Consider the following 18,710-nt stretch of genomic DNA (forward strand, 5'->3'; position numbering starts at 1 on the left):
GTCGTTTGCAGAGGGGAGGAGCGGCCCGTTTTCCCAGGATGAGCACTGGGACCACGTTAGGGGCGCCCAGAGCACGTGTTGATGGGAGCGGAATGCAGCCTTTACGGCAGTTTCTATAGGTAATGGGACAATAACCACCAAATTTAAGGCTTCATAAAAATTTTCATTCTCACTGTGGGGGAACCAAGGAACTGAGAGAGAAATCTTCTCCCTTTTCTTTTTTACCCCTGACTGGGGAAAAAAAAAAAACCCTGGCAGAGCCTTGTAATGTGTCTGAGTGACTATAAAGCAGGAATGATGACTTACACCAGCTGCACAGAAGCCAAGCGGAGGATTTCCTTAAGCCAAGTCTCCACGTCCTTGGAACACAGCACAGAGGACACAGCAAGGCTTGTGGCCCCGCTGGGGCGAACGAACGTGAAGGGGAGAAGTCAGAGGAAATGGAGCCCAGCTGAATTCGAGGGTTAAGGGGCTCTGAGAATTTGGGTGTACTGCTCACAGGAGGCTTCCCAGGTGGCCTTAGTCGGAAAGAATCCACCTGCAATGCAGGACACACAGGAGACCTGGGTTTGATCCCTGAGTCGGGACGATCCCCTGGAGGAGGAAATGGCAACCACCTCCAGTATTCTCGGGCCTGGAGAATCCCAGGGGCAGAGGAGCGTGGCGGGCTACAGTCCGTGGGGTCACAGAGAGTCGGGCAAGGCTGAGCGACTCAACACACCTTGAACTGGAACCACACCACTACTGAAGGTGGCTTCAGGCGCAAGCGTGAACAGCAGAAGGGGGCATATCCAGGTTTAACTGCAATCACGATCCCCAGGTCTCTCTGAAGTTCTTTCAGTAAATTCTACTCATAACACTTAGTTGCCGTAGTCGTGGGATGTATTTAATTTTACAACTTATTGGATGAAGTGCTTCCTAATGTGAATCATCTTCTTGCACCTTGACTACTTTTCTATTTTCCCAATCCATCATCTTATTTTTTTTAATACTTATTTAGATGTTTTTATTATTTATTTGGCTGCATCGGGTCTTAGTTGCCACACGCAGGGATTTTTCACTGCGGCACTTGGGCTCTTTGTTGCTACAGCCCAGGGTGGGCTCTCTAGCTGTGGCAGGTGGGCTTAGTTGCCCCGGGACATGTGGGATCCCAATTCCCCAACCAGGGATCAAACCCAGATCCCCTGCATTGGAAGGGGGATTCTTAACCGCTGGATCACCAGGAAAGTCCCTCAAATCCATCATTTTAAAAGGCAGCTCCAACCAAGGGAAAGGGAAGGATGGGTTGAGGACTCCTTGTAAGCATCCTCTCTCTCTGGTGATGTACGACATGAAGTGCTGGATTCTCAGTTCTGACAATGAAGATGCGAGTCACCCTCCCCTCAGGTCCAGGCAAGTCATGGAAAGCACCCAGTCACCAAAGCATCCATGGGCTCAAAGCCAGCCCAAGCCTCTGCTGTTCCCAGAGCTGCAACTCATCCTTGCTCCTTTCTTCAACCTTCAAGAAACTCTTGAATATGATTTTCCCACAAAGAGTGACGTCAGATTTTTTCTTTTACGAACACCCAGATCAGGCCCTGGGACACACACAACACACCCTTGCTTGCGCTTTTCTTCTTCAATTCCAAAGGCAAGGTCGACCTTCTCCTGACTTCTGTGTGTTAAACATTCTGATTCATCAAGTGAAACCTTAGGATAAAAATGAAAACTGGTTCTCAAAGCTGCCACTCTTTGTCAGCTGAAGGAGAGTATAAAACCAAAGAACTGCCTCTGGATATTCACAGGAATTTCAGCGCTTCCACGAGTTTTGCAGTTAGAAAATAAGTTCAAAGTTGTTTCCTTCAGTTAAACACACTGGAGAGACATGCCGTGTGCACAGGTTAAGATCCTCACTGCTAGGAAAACACGTGGCTGTCGCCAAACAGATATCATGTTACCTTCAACTTGCTAAATTACAGTACAATGCACAATGACCTAATTTTAATTAATAAAGGAGCACCACAGTTTTACACAAAACACAGTTGCTATACAAAATTAAATTTTAAAAGTTTACCGAATGTCTTTAGAGATTATCACAAAGTACTAACAGATGATATAATACTGACAAATCTTAAAGTGAGGTGACAATACACAATGAAGGTTACTGATTTCAATGATAGCTATGTCACATTTTTGGCCTGTTAAAAAAATGATCAGAGGACAGGAAATCTCTGCTTCCCGAGAATATTCAAATCTAAAGAATTAAGGATAACATTAGTAAGGATATTTGACTGATTATTAATCCTTACTTTTATTGAAAAATTCATGTGACACTAATACTTAATCATTTTTCATATGGTTACAAAGACCAATTACAGAAGCTTAACTATTTATCTCAATCCTAAAGGAAATCAACGCTGAATATTCGTTGGAAGGATTGATGCTGAAGCTGAAGCTCCAATACCAAGGCCACCTTATGCAAAAAGCCAACTCATTGGAAAAGATCCTGATGCTGGGAAAGATTGAAGGCGAAAGGAGAATGGAGTAGCAGAGGATGAGATGGTTAGGTAGCCTCAGCAATTCAGTGGGCATGAATTTGAGCAAACTCTGGGAGATGACAGAGGAGTGAGGAGCCTGGCATGCTACAGTCCATGGGTTGCAAAGGGTCAGACATGACTTAGTGACTAAACAACTACAACTGCTACTTATCTCAACTGTTTCAAAACTACTGAAACAAAATATATATCACAGCAGTCACCATGGTAGCTCCAATATTAAAAACCTACAACAAACATATTCCATTTGGTTTCTTGAAGCACCTAGATAAATCAGCCATAGATGGAAATCCGATAGTATCTGTCCAGCATTGTCTTGTCTTGAATTATACAATGTTCCCTCCAGGAGTGTGGAAGTTCAAAGGCACCAGACACACACACACACTTTCCCATGGAAGAGAGTACTTCATTTTCATTCCAATAACTACAGTATTCTTGGAGACGACAAAGCAAAATCCTTCTGGAACACAAAGACAAAAATGTTGCCATTCCCAGTTTTGTGTGTTTAGTCTTTGTTTTTTCCCCAAGAGTGTGAATCTTGAGGCATGCAATTATTGCCTGTTACTCAAACGCTAACAAATAAACCGCTCCATCATCCTATTGCTATCCTGTCAAGGATAGGACACCCTGATTTAATTCTGCACAAATCTCAGAGGAAGCAGTATTACCTAGAATCTAGCAAATGAGAGAAGCAAAAAGGAAAAAAAAAACACTGTCTCATGTGATGAGTCTAATGCTTTATTAACTCATCTTTAAAATGTGGGCCTAAATAAGGCATCAAAATTCTTCATAACAAGTTATGCTATGTATCAGAGGTCTGAAAACTATAGCCTGTGGACCAGATCGGGTCCACTTCCTGGTTTTATAAATAAAGTTTTATTGGAACTCAGTCATGCCTATTTGTCTGCTTATTGTCTGCATATACCTTTCTGCTTCACCAGCAGAGATGAGTTTTTACAACACAGACTGAATGACCCCCGAAGTCAAAACTATGCATTATGTAACTCTAAGAAAAACTCCAGCCCCTCTGCTCCAAACTATTCTTTCCATTAATAATTGGGTAATAAAGTCACTTGTCTGCTAAGGGAACCCCCAAATGTGATAATCATCCATATTCTCAACATGTACAAGAACAAATGATGTTCTGTTTTCCTGGGGCAAAGGGGACTGTACTTCCAAGTCTACATAAAGTTTATTGGTTATTCAGGTACAAGTTGAAAACAAATACTAAAATCTGTATTTTGTCTCACTGGATGCTGTTCTCTGATATTTCTGGAGAAGATTCCTGATCACCCACAACTTCTTGATTGTGTAAGATTTTCATGTAAGATTTCATTGTAAGATTTCATCTTTTCATGTAAGATTCCAGACCTAGCCAGTCACATGTGTTGACCTGTCTGTGCTTCCCCCCTCATCTGACATGGTGCTGATAACCATGACCTATGTTCATGAAGCCTTTAGGAAGCTTAAAGATCGAATTCATGAAAGCTCTAGAACTCTGAGCCAACAGGCATACAGTGAGTTAACTCAACGGAGACGAGAGAATGAGAGTCGTGTTTTCTCTTTTCCCAGGAAGGTCCAGAATGTAGTAACAGTTAATAAAGGAAAGATGTCACCCGAAACTGACCACCCTTTTGCGGAGAACAGAACCTGATATGCCAAGACCTGTCATTTATCCAGAATAAATTAGTATATATTTAAATGAAATTTTAATAAGCCAATCCATCTATTTATGCTACGGAGAGGAGAGTGCTGGTTATCTTAAAAACAGGAATAAACTCAACTGGACAAGGCCTGTGAAGTGTTAAGAACACCTTGCTGTCCTGTGCTAAGTCGCTTCAGTCATGTCCGACTCTGTGAACTCATGGACTGCAGCCTGCCAGGCTGCTCTGTCCATGGAATTTCCCAACCAAGAATAACGGAGTGGGTGCCATGCCCTCTTCCAGGGGATCTTCCTGACTCAGGGATCAAAACCACGTCTCTCCTATCCCCTGCGTTGCAGGCGGGTTCTTTACCGTTGAGCCATAGGGAAAGCCCCTAAGAAACTTAGTGAATGCCAATTTACTGCAACTCTGAAAAGTGGTGTAGGCAAAAAGAAAAATCTTCCAAGGTGCTACACAACTAGCCCTTCAATTTACGTTTCACATGCTAGTACTTCATAACATTGTGGAAAAGATGAAATGAGAGAAAACATCTAAAGCACCCAGCAAAACACGTGGTCCTTTGGAAGACAACTCTATCTATTGTTTTAGCTCTGGTTTCTACTGAGTAAATGTCATCTTTTACTTTGGTAAAGAGAGGGTAAAGGGGAATTTTAGTGAACAAAGAACACTGATGTTTGGCTCTGACAACCCAAATCTGCTCACTATTCTACTCTGGGAACAGGTACAGAATCCCACCATAAGCAATTTAAGAAGTTTCCAGTGTATATATGTATTCATATGTGTATATAAACAAAAATGTATGGTAGATGATACTTGAAATGAAAGGTATAGTCCTGCAAAGCCATATATTAAGAAATTTTTGACAACCTGAATCCCTCTAAGTGCATAAGAGACAGTGGTTATTTGAAGGCAGGCTTCATCAAAATGAGCCTTTAATAAAGCGAAAGCTATCAGTTTACCTGTTGCCAAGACACCCTTTCATATAAAGAGTTTGTTTAAAGTGGGCTACACCCACGGATGAATAACTCTTTTAAAATATTGATTCTCTTCTGTATTCAAAGGTGGAGATTATGCATGCTTGTCAAGAAATAAAGAGTAAAGAAGTCTATGGAAGATCTTTGCATTTTACATGGTTTACAGATATTATACTGTACTTTAGTGAAGCTTATTTAAATTTCATGGCAAACATCAGCCACATTTCAACACTTGCCATATGCATGCATCACACCTTAAGCTGATTTCAGTACAGCGATGTTTTTAAAATGTCCTTTGAGGACTAACAAAGTATGCTTGGCCATCATAAAAGCCAAGAATTCAACAAAGAACTCTAAACATGCCTGCGTACAAAAGGAACACATTCTTTGTAAATCCACATGCTCTGGGCTGTGGGCATCTGTCTCAGTCCACATATACGACAAGGAGGAGGTGGTGACCACACTGTGATGTGGCTTTAATCTGCTTATCTTCTTATGAGAGATTGTCTAAGATCTCAAAGCAAATTCACATAATTCGCCCACAAACGCAGAGCCAGAACACAGAATTCCCAGGGCTGAGACCCAAAGCTTGACATCAGAACCCTCATTCCTAGTCCACAATGGAGCTGGGAGCAGAGAAAGCTCCAGAAGCGAAAATGCTCATTAACACCCAGGGACCAAAAAGGAAAGAGCCAATAGCTGATGAACCTGAAGGTGAAGATGTTGACTCTACTATTTTCATGGTGTGAATGAATCACAACACTTATTTTAAGGGACTCAGAAGTATCATCAGCATTTTCATGTGACCATATTTACTCCACTGGAGAGAGGAGGCAGAAGATACCATTAAAACAAATCTCTTCATTTTCATGTTCGGATTCAGTAAACAAAATAAATCATCAATGAATTTCATCTTCCACTAGAAATTTAGGGCACAATGCTCATAGCCCAGGACATCCTCGTAAAAGGATAATTTCACATTTGCTCCTGCTGATCAAATGGAGCAAGGTGAGCCACATTCAAATGGGGAGAGATCTGGAGCATGAGATGGGCCAGGAGGGGACAAATCACCATTGATGAGGACACGCTGAACTGAGGCCAAGAGAGGGCGTTTGTGGTCTCGGCTATCAGTGTCGAGAAGCCTCACTTTGACTGCTGAAACACCAAGCCTCAGTGAACATTTCCAACATTTATCAGACTCCAAAACATTAGATGTTGGTGGGAGGGGTCCATGATGGGAACACACATAAAAAGGAGTTAAGATTTCCTTAAAACTTGACACTGAGGAGCAGAACTCTCTACTAATGGTCTTTCATCTTTTCAGTGAATCTTCAGTGAATTTACAAATTCACGTTTCAGTTTTATTTTTTTAAAAAAAGCTGATTCTCAAGTTGTTTCCTTTAAGCCTAGGAAATAGCCAAACAATGAACACCAGTAAGAAAAAGCTTTGAACAATTTGCCTGTCTGCCTTTCCAGATGGTTCAGAGATAAAGAATCTGCCTGTCAAGCAGGAGACATGGGTTCGATCCCTGGGTCAGGAAGATCCCCTGAAGAAGGAAATAGCAACCCACTCCAGTGTCCTTACCTGAGAAATCCCATGGACAGAGGAGCCTGGTGGGCTACAGTCCATGGGGTCACAAAAGAGTCAGACAGCTGAGCGACTAAACAGTAACAGCAGCAGCTGGAATGAAATGCATGTTCTGGCAAATTTACAGTTACCAGTGGGAGGGAAGGGGGAAGGGATATCTAGAGATTTGGGGATGGACATGTACACACTGCTCTATTTTACATGGGTAACCAACAAGGACCTACTGTATAGAACAGGGAAATCTGCCATTTCCTTCTCCTAGGAATCTTCCAGACCCACAGATCGAACCCACATTTCCTGCATTGGTAAGTGGATTCTTTACTACTGAACCACTTGGGAAGCCTAATAATCAGCAATACTCCAATATAAAATAAAAAGTTAAAAAAAAAAAAAGCATGATCTAGGATATGAAGACCCCTCTCCTCTTCTGAGCTCAGAAGCCTGGGGGCAGGAAGAGAACCCACCAGGGAGCCGTGGTCAGTGGTGCAGAGACTGCAGTCAACCTTATCCTCTGCACTGCATTCTCACCATATGTTCTTTAACCTACAATAGTGGGTTCTGTATCAATACTCAAAAAAAATTGGAAAAAAAGAGAACCCTAAACAGCATGTATAAATAAAATGTATTTCTTTTGTTTAAATCTTGCAGGAAGTTTAATTTGTATAGGAAATACGTTCAGGTGTCTTTTCAGTTATTGCTTTAACGTTAGTTAAAGGTGCACTATTTATTAACAGATGTGAACCCAGAAGAGCTTCCAAAGCAAGCACATGTCTAGAGTCTTAGCCACTCCAGAATGCGCCAAAACTCAAATTAGGCAAATTGGAAACGGGGAGCTCTGCAATCCGACAGTGCAGTGGAATTAAAGTAATGGCCTATTTAATTCTCCAAGGATTCGGCAAAATGAAACAGAGAAATGTTTGTGAAAAACATGGGACTGAAAGTCTGTGTGTGACCGCAGAGGTCACCCAACAGAAACAGATAGGCTTTTAAAAACTCTGTCCTCTTCCACTTGGAGCTTGGCATTAACGAACAAAATGCTTGCTTTCCGACGGATGGCAGCTGGCTACCACATCACCCGTGATCCACCTTACTGAGCAAATAGATCGAGAAGATCAGCATAACGCAGCATCAGGCCACTTAGCCTCGGAAGAATCTGAGATGGTCTTTAGTGATAAATACAGAACATGCATGTTGTGATGGATCCTTCTAATAACCAGTATCCAGCAAAGAAAACATGGGTTAAGATCACTGAAGTTACACTGGATAAGCATAACGTGTCATCCAAATTTGAGATGGTTATGGTGTATTGCTGTTTCAGAGACTGTTTTTACTCCAAAGTATAACTGATTCGGTGATCAGATGAGTTTAGAAGTAAAGGGAAAACGATGACTGGTGGAAAGCACGCTTCAGTCAGCCTACACGAGTGATGTGCTGTATACAGCATGCCGTTAGCAGGTAACATTTCTGATCAGAATGTTCCAGGATGGAGCCAAGCCACCACCACGAGAGCCTGGAGGGGTGCAGCCTGCTCTGGACACGGGCAGTAGGGGTGGCCAGGAATGGATTCCGCTGGCCAAGGCCACTCCTCAAGTAGGACCATGATGTCTGACCAGCACACAGTACAAACAAGATAACACGCAATGCGACCCTGCATGCTAGTACTAAGTCCCTTTAGCTGTGTCTGATTGTTTGCAATCCTATGGACTGTAGCCCTCCAGGCTCCTCTGTCCATGGGATTTCCCAGGCAAGAATACTGGAGTGGGTTGCCATTTCCTCCTCCAGAGGATCTTCCTGACCTAGGGATTGAACCTGCATCTCTTTAAGTCTCCTGCATTGGCGGGTGGGTTCTTTACCAACACCCAGGAAGCCCCTGAGCAAAGCTCAAATTGATTTCAAAAGAATAAACCTGAGTTGGGCAGGGTAGCACTGTGGCAGCAGGCAGTACTGGATTGGAATCTAGACCCTATCATTTCCTAGCTGTGTGACCTTGGAGAAATGACCTGTCTGCTCTTCCTCTGGGAGACGAGTGAAACAGGACCTCTTTCCTGGCTGTCTTCTGAGGATAACGCGGGACGCTGTGCAGCGCACCAGGCCTGTGGCCTCATGCAGGCATGTGACTGAGGAGAACCACTTTCACTGTCAAAAAGGGTTTTGTGGAAAGAAGAGTGAAAGAGAATTCTGTTTTCTCCTTGCCCTCTTCCTTCCTCCATCTCTGGGAATCCTCAGGTGGGCACAGAAGGCAAACAAGGAAATAGCTGTATGGGATACCCCAGGGCAAGTGTTCCCGGGGGCATTGACCACAGGCCTCACGTCCGCCAGGGCAGACAGCTCAAGGAAGGGTCACCCCCAGTCTTGACAGCAGCGAAGTGGATTAGCAGAGCAGACACTGAAACACGAAAGCCATTTTTATCCCTTCTTGACCTACTTCTGGTCAGAGGTATCATTCCTCAGCCTGGGCATATTACCTGGTTTATGAGGGGTTGCCTTCAGTGGCTCAAAGAGGCAGCCAGTATTACCAGCAAGGATTAAGAAAAGCCCTTTAGCTTCTCCTTCATCCGGAAGAGATCTGCTCCCAGCAGATTAGATGTGGATAATGAGAAATCCCTAGACCCCATCACCTAGACCATCCAATGAAGGTCAGCTACATGAGGTCCAGGTATGTATTTCTCAGCACATCCACCTAAAGAAAGGGGTAGTGATGGAAATGGGGGAGGGGAAAGCCCCAGGGTTTGCAGACCTTGCACATGAGGGGTCCTGAGTGGGGAGAGGGGAGTCAGAAGCCCGTGCCCACCCTTCACCTCCTCTCACTGGCGTGGGGTGTTCAAGAAAACCTCCAACCACTTTTGTTCTCTTTACAAATAAAACATTCCATTTCCTACAGATAAATGAGATACACAATTAAGCGTTAGCGAAAACCAGGAACTGCAACTTGTCTGCCTGATGTTCAGTTCCTTGGAACCAAATTGTGATCCAGGCCAATACACCATCCCCAGCTGCTCATCGTGGAAGGAAAAGGAACCAGGAGTGGGGAGAGCCCACGGGCATGGACCAGGACTTGAGAAACACAGCTCTGACTCCCACCAGAAGGAAATGTGGCTTTGCAACCAGGACAGTGGAAGAGTCACGGGCAGGGGAGTTCACACAGAGGGATACCCTTATGATCAGGAGGTCAGTCCTGAAAGCGGGTGGTAAATGCTTGAGCAGAATACGAAAACGGGTTGATTCAGAGGGCTTCTCGCTACTCTCCGAGGCAAAAGATAAGGTCCAGCTGCAGCCCCTTTGAGCACTAGGTCTTGTTCTTGAAAGAGAATAGAAAAACGCCCTGATGTGACTGATCTCTTCGCTACAGGCTTAGGTCAAGCTGAGTTACCTCCCCTCTGTGGGAGCTGAGCACGGCTGAACTCTACCCACATCTTCAGAACTAAAGGGTAGAACCTGCCATCACAGACTCAGGCTCACCTGGTAGTCATGGTACAACGTCAAAAGACCTGATAGGGAAGTCATCTCCAACGTGAACTCTGCTGCGGATGCATCCAAGAGTCAAGCAGACATCTAGGACGATGCTAGAAAAAGATGCTCCCAAAGATGGATGCCCCAACACGTGTCTAATCAGAGCCTTACCTACAGCATCTAACTTTTCTCTTGGCTTGGGTTTTGGAGAGAAGGAGGCTTCAGAAGATACAAGCTGATTTCACTGACAGATAGGCTGGTTCAATGAAAGGGACAGATTATTGGGGAACTTGTGTGCAGACACTGTAATGACATGGGGATAATGCCCAGACAGAAAGGAGGCATTCTCAGAAAAGAGATCATCTTGATGAATTTTCCCATAAGTACACAACCATGCAACCACCTGGTTCAAGATGCACAGAAGGCAGTGTGCTCAAAGATAACCATCTTTCTGACATCTACCACCACAGGGAAATTTTTCACCTTCTTGGACTTGGTTTCAAAGGAATCATGTGACACTGACTGCTGTGTCTGGCTTCAGCTGCACAAGGTTTGTGAAGGTCATTCATGCTGCATGCATGAGCAGTAACTCCTTTTCCCTGCTGTATAGTATTCCACTGTATGAATAAAGCCCCCCAATTTATGCATTTGGGTTATTTCCAGTTCAGAATTCAGATGGATAAAACTAAGGAACATTCTTTTATATCTTTGACTTCTATATTCTTGTCTTTTTTTAATGCAGGAATTGAGATCTCAGAATTTACTAAGCTGTAGAGCTGAAAAGCCAGCATTTCTCTACATAGCACCTACACACATCTAAGAAGGAGGCAAAAGAAAAGAGATGCAAATATTTTATCATCTTTCTTGTACTTCCTTATATTTTTATTCTTAGGTGCTTCTGCTTTCAGAAAATCCCACTTTAAATGTTTAGCTATTTGGGGGACTTCCTTGGTGGTCCAGTGGATAAGAGTGTGGTGTTTCCACTAGAGGGGCTTGAGGTTCGATCCCTGATCAAGGAACTAAGATCCCAAATGCTGTGCAGCACAGCCAAAAAAAGTAGCTATTTTTCCCTTTGCCAGGGAAAGGGTTAGTTAGTTCCTTGACCAGTGATCAAACCCACGTCTCCTGCAATGGAAGCATGGATTCTCAATCACTAGACTGCCAGGGAAGCCCCCAGATAATTTTAATAGACTCAGAAAAACAACTGCATGTCTACTACAGCCATGAACAACTAAAAGCAGTCCTGATGATACAAAAAACCTCAATTAAATCCTCTGTTCATATTTAAGTGGGTTTTCTCACCTGCCAATTACAGCTTTCCATTTTCTTCCTAGAATTCCACATCAGGCGGATCTCAACACCACTGCCCCCAGAGCTGCTTTCTGGCCAGCTCATGCTGCCACCTGTAGCTCTGTTCTGTCCTGCATTTAAGCATTTACGCATTTGTGTTTATCTGTTCCGCTCATGGTCCCTAAAACTTCAGTTTCCCATTACCAACAGCACAATTTCAGGATTTCCTGACAGCTTTATTTATGGTGACATGTTTAAGAGATGGAAGACAGATTTCTATTTTCTGGATTAGCAATAAAGCAAAATTTACAGAAAGTTGTCCAAAATCCTTGGAGAGATTATTGCATCTACAGTGGCTCCAGCCCACCTCCGGGGGATTATGTTGAAGGCATCCATGGAGATGCTCCCTCCCACCTGGCATTAAATGTCCCTAAGTCCCACACATCCCCAATATCACGTCCCTTCCAGGAAAAACAGCGGGCTACAGGTTTCCCTGCTGCGCATACATCACCTGGCAAATTTCTCCAGCCAGCACCACCAGCACGACTACCAGCCAGAGAAGTAAACAAGCTGAAAATTAGACTTGAGGACTCTAGGTTAAGAGAAGATAATAAAGAGCCCACAGGTTCAGGATTCCCTTCTCGTGCATATCTGGATGCCAAGAATTATACAGCTGTGTGCTAATGTATGAGGGAAAAGGGGCTTTCAGGATGCTTTCTGTGTGTGGTATCGGGATGCATCATCCCAAGCATCCTCGTAAAAAGGAGGCATTTCCTATTTCCTAAAGGTGGTTTCTAAAGAACCGACACAACATAAAGCACCGAGTTAGGCTCAATTCAACTCAGCGAACCAGGACCCAGCAAAGGCTGAATCTAGCACAGAGCTGGTGCTCAGGAAGGAACAGGCAGTGGTGTGTGCACACCAGCTGAGACTGAAGGGCTGAGTGAGTGAAAAGACGTCACCGATTGTCCTCCCAATTCATCTCCCCCACCCCACCCCCCAGCATGGCACTGCCCTCCCATTTACCATTTCTCTGACCTTTCTTGGGAAATATCAAATCTAATGAACGTGGCTACTTTCAGGTATGCTCAAAGAGACTGAACTTCAAGCCCCAAGCCTGAGAAAATTTAGGGAGCCGGGTGATCAGCAGCTAGCTGGCTGCCTAATTCCAGGCCTGGGCACCAGGTCCCACAGGGATCAGCGAGGCCCCTGGGCCAGCGGCTCTGAGCTCCGAAGACCTCCTCTGGTGGATCTGGGGGGAACCGGGTAACTCCTTTTGCCTCCCCAAGTGAGCTCAATTCTGGCCTGAAACAAACGCAGCAAGTGCCCTGGCCTGGCAGGTGGGCGGTGAGCGCCAATTGGGGGGCAGGCGGGGGGGTGGTCTTGGTGCGGAGGCGCCGGGTTCCTTAATGTCAGCGGGCAGCAGACCCCGCGGGCGGAATGCCTTTGGTACTCGCGCCAGTTACAACCAGCCTGCCAGGCAGTCCCCGCTTAGAGGGGCTGACCCCGGGTTGGACCCAAGGCAACGCGCCCCTGACCCTGGCCTCCAGCAGGCTGCAAATCCGCAGGTGAAGGGGGCAGCCGCCTAAGCCCCGCACGCGCTCCTGATTTCACAGCCGCGCTAGGATGGGTCGGCCGCCACCGCCGGCAGCCTGGGCGAGGGGTCCCCAGAGACCCCCTCTCTGGAAAAACCGCTGGGTCCCCGCCCTCTAGCTGCTGCTCGGAGGCGGCTCCAGCTCCAGGGCAGGCTCAACAAGTTCCCGGGCCGCGCAGCGCCGCCTGCAGCCCAGAAACCCCGAGGACGCGCGCCGCGGTGGAGCCCGGCGAGCAGGCGGCGGCCGCCGGCGGCTCCTTCCACCTCCTCCTCGGCTGGGGCTCGGGCGTCGGCGGGCGGGGGGGCCCCTGCACTCCCGCCCGCTCGGCTCCCTCTGGGGGCCCCCCCACCCCACGCCCGCTGCCCCGGCCAGGCCCCGCGCCGCCCCCGCCCCCGCTCCGCGGGGCCCCGGGCTCCGCCCGCCTCGGTGCCAGGCGGGCGCACAGGCGGCAGGCAAGCGGCTCCGGCGCCCCGTCCTCCGGCCGCTCGGCTCGGCGGAGTGGCTGGGACCCGGGGGGCGGCGGCGGCGGCGGCAAGGACTTCCCTCCCGCTGCCTCCGCCTCTCCGCCCCCGCCTCCCGGCCCCGGCGCCCAGATCTCGCCGAAGACGATCGCAGTCAATGAGGACATCGGAGGAGCACGGCGCCGGGTGGCTGTGGCTGGCTCCGCCGCGCCGCGAGGGAGCGAGCGCGCGGGCGTCCCCGGAGCCGGCCGAGCCGCTGCCTCGCCGCGCGCGTCTCTGAGCCGGGCCGGAGGGACGCGAGCTGCGGCGCTAGGGGCCGGCCGGGCCGGGCCGGCGGCGGCGGTGGTGGAAGTGGGGGGGGCGCGGGCGGCGGGCCAAGCCCCCGAAGCCGAGCCTTCGTCCGCGAGAGCCCGGCGAGCCTCGCCGCGGATGCCCTGCCCGGAGTGCTCCGTGCCGCGCCAGGCTTGCTGGGGTCCGCGGCGAGACATGCCCGAGCCAGGCGCTGCACCGACCTCGACTTATCTGTAAGCCGCCGAAGGTAAGCGGAGCCCCGCGCGCCCTGCTCCCGCGCCCCGGCGCCCGCTGCGCTTGGCAGCGGCCAGAGCACCGCCCGGACGGGCGCTGACCCCGGGGTTCTCGCCCCGCGCCCCCGACCAGGCTGCGCGGAGGACTCGGCAGCTTGCCGGGGGCCGGGGCCGCCAGGAGCCGACCCGGCGGCGGGCGGGAGCGAGGGGCGAGGTTACGCAACTGCCTCTGGCCCGGGCCGGGTGGCCGAGGGGCGTCCTGCAACTTTGGCGACAGCCGGCGAGGAGCGGGTCCGTGTGTCTGCGATGTCGGTTCTAGACAAACGCCACAGCCTCCTATAGCACCCGACAGCCCGCGCCAGGCAGAACCGGGGGTGGTGGAGGGGGGCGGGGGGCGCTGGGGGCGGCCGTGGCCCCCGCCGATCTCGAGGTTTTTAAGTCTTTCCCAAACTAAAGCGAGCTGGCAAGTACGGCTGATTAACTTTGGGGGGATAAGTCCGAGCGGAGGGGCCCTGCACTGGCTGCGGAGGAGAGGCGTGAGCACCGCGAAGGCACGATGCCCACGTGAAATGCCCGTCTCCTCCCGAGGCGCCCGGGCTCGCCCAGGGTTGGCACCTTCCAGGGGCTGCGGGCCGGGGTCGGCGCCCGCGGGGCTTCCGGAGGCGCAGCATCCCGAGTCAGACCCAGGACGGGCGTGGGAAACCAATCCAGGCTGCAGACCAAGCGAGCGGGAAGGCTGACTGGCGAGCCAGGGCAGGAGGGAGGAGGGAGCCCGCGGGCCGGCCCGCGGCCCGGGGCAGCGCCGGGAGCCCCAAGTCAAGAGCGAGAGTCTGCGTCTTGCTGGTTCATGCTCAGGGTTCCCAGCTGGCATCTCCACTGCCAGGATAAAGAGCCTGTCCCTGTGACCTCAGCACAAGACATACCTCAGGGGGATGGAGCTCGCCATAAGGGGATGCCAGGGGTCGGGGCGCCTCTGGAGTACACCGGGGAGAGAAGCGGGGCGTTTGGCTCAGGTACAGAGAAGGGCCCTGACCTCTCTCCCGCTGGGGGTCTGTGCCGGACGGCTGGACTCTGAACCAGAATCAGCAGTGAAGCAGTTTTAATTTGACCTTGTCTGCTTAGGCGCTTAAATTCTGCGGAGGCATCCCAGGGTGAACTGGCCAAGATGGGGATGGAACTTTGGGCCAGCCCTGCCTTGCCTGGGAACGCAGGAGGTATTTTCACAAGACTATAGCTCAGACGAGGAGGGTCCAGCCAGCAAGCCGGAGGTTATCCTTGGATAAGCACTAACAAGGGGAGGGGGCTCCCTTTCCATCTGCCAGAGAAGGGGGGGATGTCAAGGGTACCCGACTGAGGACTTGATTGAAGACTACCACCCACATCACCTGACCCGGGCCATTCTCAATGAGGAGTACATGTATGAAATCGCTTTAACCTCATTAAGCTTATGCTACAGACCCAGCAGAAAGTATAACCATCATTTCACTTTGGGAGGCGGAAAGTGCTGGGGTTTTACTATTCACATTTTGTGCTATTTATTACATTCATATTCCTGTTGAATGTTTCTTTTCAAAGAAAAGTTCATATTTATCTTTGCCTTTTTTTTTTTTGCTTTAGCAAATGTGTTGTTAGCTCAAAGGAAAAATGGAAGTCCTGCCATTTGCATGCCTCGCCAGATATTAATAATTCACTATCCATGTTTACTACTTACATTAGATGGCACTGCTACTCATGATGGTTTTATTACAGGCACATTTGCAGAAAAAAAGTCTAGCATAGCCATCACTAATTGCATGATTTTGCATAAATTATGTTAGCTATAGAGAGTTTGAGCTTTTCTTCACTAAATTCATCATTTCCTTAAAGATAAGGTGATTCCATTTAACTTCTTTAAAGGCAAAGATAGGTGCCCTTGAAAAGCAGAGGTTACCTTTCAATTTACTGGAGTTTGTTAGTGTGATTAAGACATCAGCTTTTACTTAAATCAGCCCCATTGTCCTATTGAGACACAGCCACTGCTGACCACACAGGTTAGTCAGGCCTCAGCTGGAAAGTTGGCACTCTTTTACTCTTGACTTTGGGGGCTTCTCTGTTCTCCCATAGTTGTTTTCCCCACGTGCAGGGTAGGGAATTTCTTTTATTTCTCCCTCAGTAGAGGGGAAAAAAAAAAAAAACAACTTTGTAAGTAAATAAGTTAATTAATGGAAGATTTGTGTATGAAAGGCATCAGAGTACCAGGAAGATTCCTGCACAATGAAATAAGCAGTCAGAAAATAAAAATGATTCTCAGAATGTAGAGCTGAACCCAGCAGAGCAGTTGGACAGATGTGTTCGCTTAGCTCCACATTTGTATTCTCTTGTCTGTTCTCACCCATGGCTGTCTCATTTAGAGCTACAACTACTGAACTCTCTTGTATGAGAAGCAGATTACTTATGTGGGGCCAGGCTGCTTCTCGGGGAATAATAAAGAAATCACAGCTATACTGCAAAGCAGCAGTGCTGTGGACCGACATCAGAGTAGGGAGGCAGGGATCCGGTCGTCAGGAATGGCGAATTGTGAAGCTCAGGACCAGCCCACCCGGAGAAGGCGATGGCGCCCCACTCCAGTACTCTTGCCTGGAGAATCCCATGGATAGAGGAGCCTGGTAGGCTGCAGTCCATGGGGTCACGAAGAGTCGGACACGACTGAAGTGACTTAGCAGCAGCAGCAGCAGCAGGACCAGCCCACCAGGCACCTGAGCAGGTGCGCTGCAAGGCTGCTGCTTAAGCAGCCAGACGCTCAGGAAACCACACCAGTTGTGCCTGTTTAAGGCAAACCACAGTCATTTGGGAACTGTGGTCATGATGGTGACTCCCCCAGACAAAACTGGCACGGTTATGTTAAACAGTTCCTTCCTCAACAATTCCCTGACCAACTCCTCTAAGCCCGTCATTCCCCCACCACCAAAATGAGCTGACATAATTTATGAAGCAGTTTCTTTTTAGTCTCCTCACATATTTGATTTTAATATTTCATAACATGACTTCAACATTTTAAAGCAAAATTTAGTATGATTGATATGACATGACAACACTTTTATTACCAGGGAATTTGCATACAAACATTTGGATAAGTCTTTATCTAATATTTGGGCTAACCTATAACATAAATGTCATAAAGATGTTACACATTTTCATCAGTGTATTTTTAAAGTATATTTTTCTTATAAATTAAGGACATAACACAGAGATATGGTGCCACGTTGTGGGGATCCTGCTGGGATTCATATAAAGACGCTGCTTAGATGTCAATTCGTATTAAACAGTAAGCCATACGAAGTATAGGTTTGAACCTTTGGACTGTGTATGATAATGTGTGTTTCAGGTTCAGGGGCCCTGAAATGTCTCCAAGCACCCAAGAATCTTACCTGTCAGGTTTACAAAAAACATACCTAGGGAGACATTTCTGGATTCCAAATTCAATTCTTGATATAAACTTTCTCAGACACCCCCTCTACCGTAAGCCACTGTGATGTTCAGTATGGGTCTGAGTCATACACACTATAGACATCATTCACACCACGATGAATGAATGAGGTGAGGGACTTTGAGTTAGATAAAGATGTTATCAAGTGACAAACCAATAATGTAAATAAAACAAAACACTCTAGCCTGATAGCTCTGTGTCTTTCTGCTGGACACATATTCTCAGCTTTAATTGGGAGAGAAAGAAAATGAACTCGACTACGGAAAAGCAGATAATAGGGACAAGGACTTCTGTTTCTAAATTATAAACCTTTCAGCCAACACTATGTTTCTAAGGGATTTGGGAAGAACAGTCTTCAAATTCATCATTTGCAAATATTGCTTCTGTAGAGTACTGAACTGATTATTCCAAGTACATTCACAGACAAGCTCTCTTTACTGTGCTATCTTGCTATTAGGAATTGACACCAAAAGACAAGCAGAGAGGTTCACGTCTACACACTGACCCTTCACCCGAGTTACGCTCTTATGGCCACAACACGGGTAAAGAAGAAACTTTTTGAAAAATCACAATAGTATGGCAAAAAGCTGGTCAAAGTTTATATTGCAATTACTATGGAAAATTCCAATTCAATCCTTAATAATCTAGCCTTAGGCATAAAATAAAATGCGGTAAACTATAGCATATGAGAGACATAAGAAAGAGGTTTTGTGATGCCAGAAATATTACGGGCAGGCGGTCCTGCAAATATGATACTTGCCTCATCAAAACTGCAGAGAGAAAAGGCAGGAAGTGGAAGCTGATGGTCTGAGAGCTTCGTTTCAGCTGCTCAGTTAAGAAACCGCCAAGGAGGTATAGCATTATCCACTTTCAACAGAAATGAAACTGACCAATCTTTGTTTGTGTTTCCAGGTCATCATTCCACTGGTGATGTGGTCCCCTCCATACTGGTTGTTCCCTGAGAAGTATCCTATGTTTGTCAATTGTCCAATTCTTTATCTTTTTCATGTGTATTAATACTTTAGCAGTCAGACTCAGAACACCCCGTGTTATCTGCATTTTGTTCCCTGGAAGCTGCTTGCTTTTGTAGTAAGTGATTTTAGCATCCTTGGAAATGTAATGGAACTATAAAACCTGGGCTCCGGTAATGGGCAAGCACTAGAA

General features: G+C 47.4%; 2 protein-coding genes across 4 annotated transcripts in view; one reads left to right on the forward strand and one right to left on the reverse strand.

Annotated features, from left to right (window-relative positions):
* Nucleotides 1–18,710, reverse strand: part of DOCK1 (dedicator of cytokinesis 1) — a 556,115-nt gene that overhangs the window by 253,449 nt on the left and 283,956 nt on the right. The gene's annotated exons all lie outside the window — the stretch shown is intronic.
* Nucleotides 13,275–18,710, forward strand: part of INSYN2A (inhibitory synaptic factor 2A) — a 65,032-nt gene continuing 59,596 nt past the window's right edge. Inside the window, exon 1 of the mRNA XM_081533048.1 lies at nt 13,275–14,094. The gene's annotated coding sequence lies outside the window, so the exon portion shown is untranslated. The remainder of the gene's footprint in view (nt 14,095–18,710) is intronic.

This window comes from Giraffa tippelskirchi, chromosome 2, assembly GCF_054371585.1.
Source record: "Giraffa tippelskirchi isolate mGirTip1 chromosome 2, T2T-mGirTip1v1.2.pri, whole genome shotgun sequence".
In the NCBI taxonomy this organism is placed as follows: domain Eukaryota; kingdom Metazoa; phylum Chordata; class Mammalia; order Artiodactyla; family Giraffidae; genus Giraffa; species Giraffa tippelskirchi.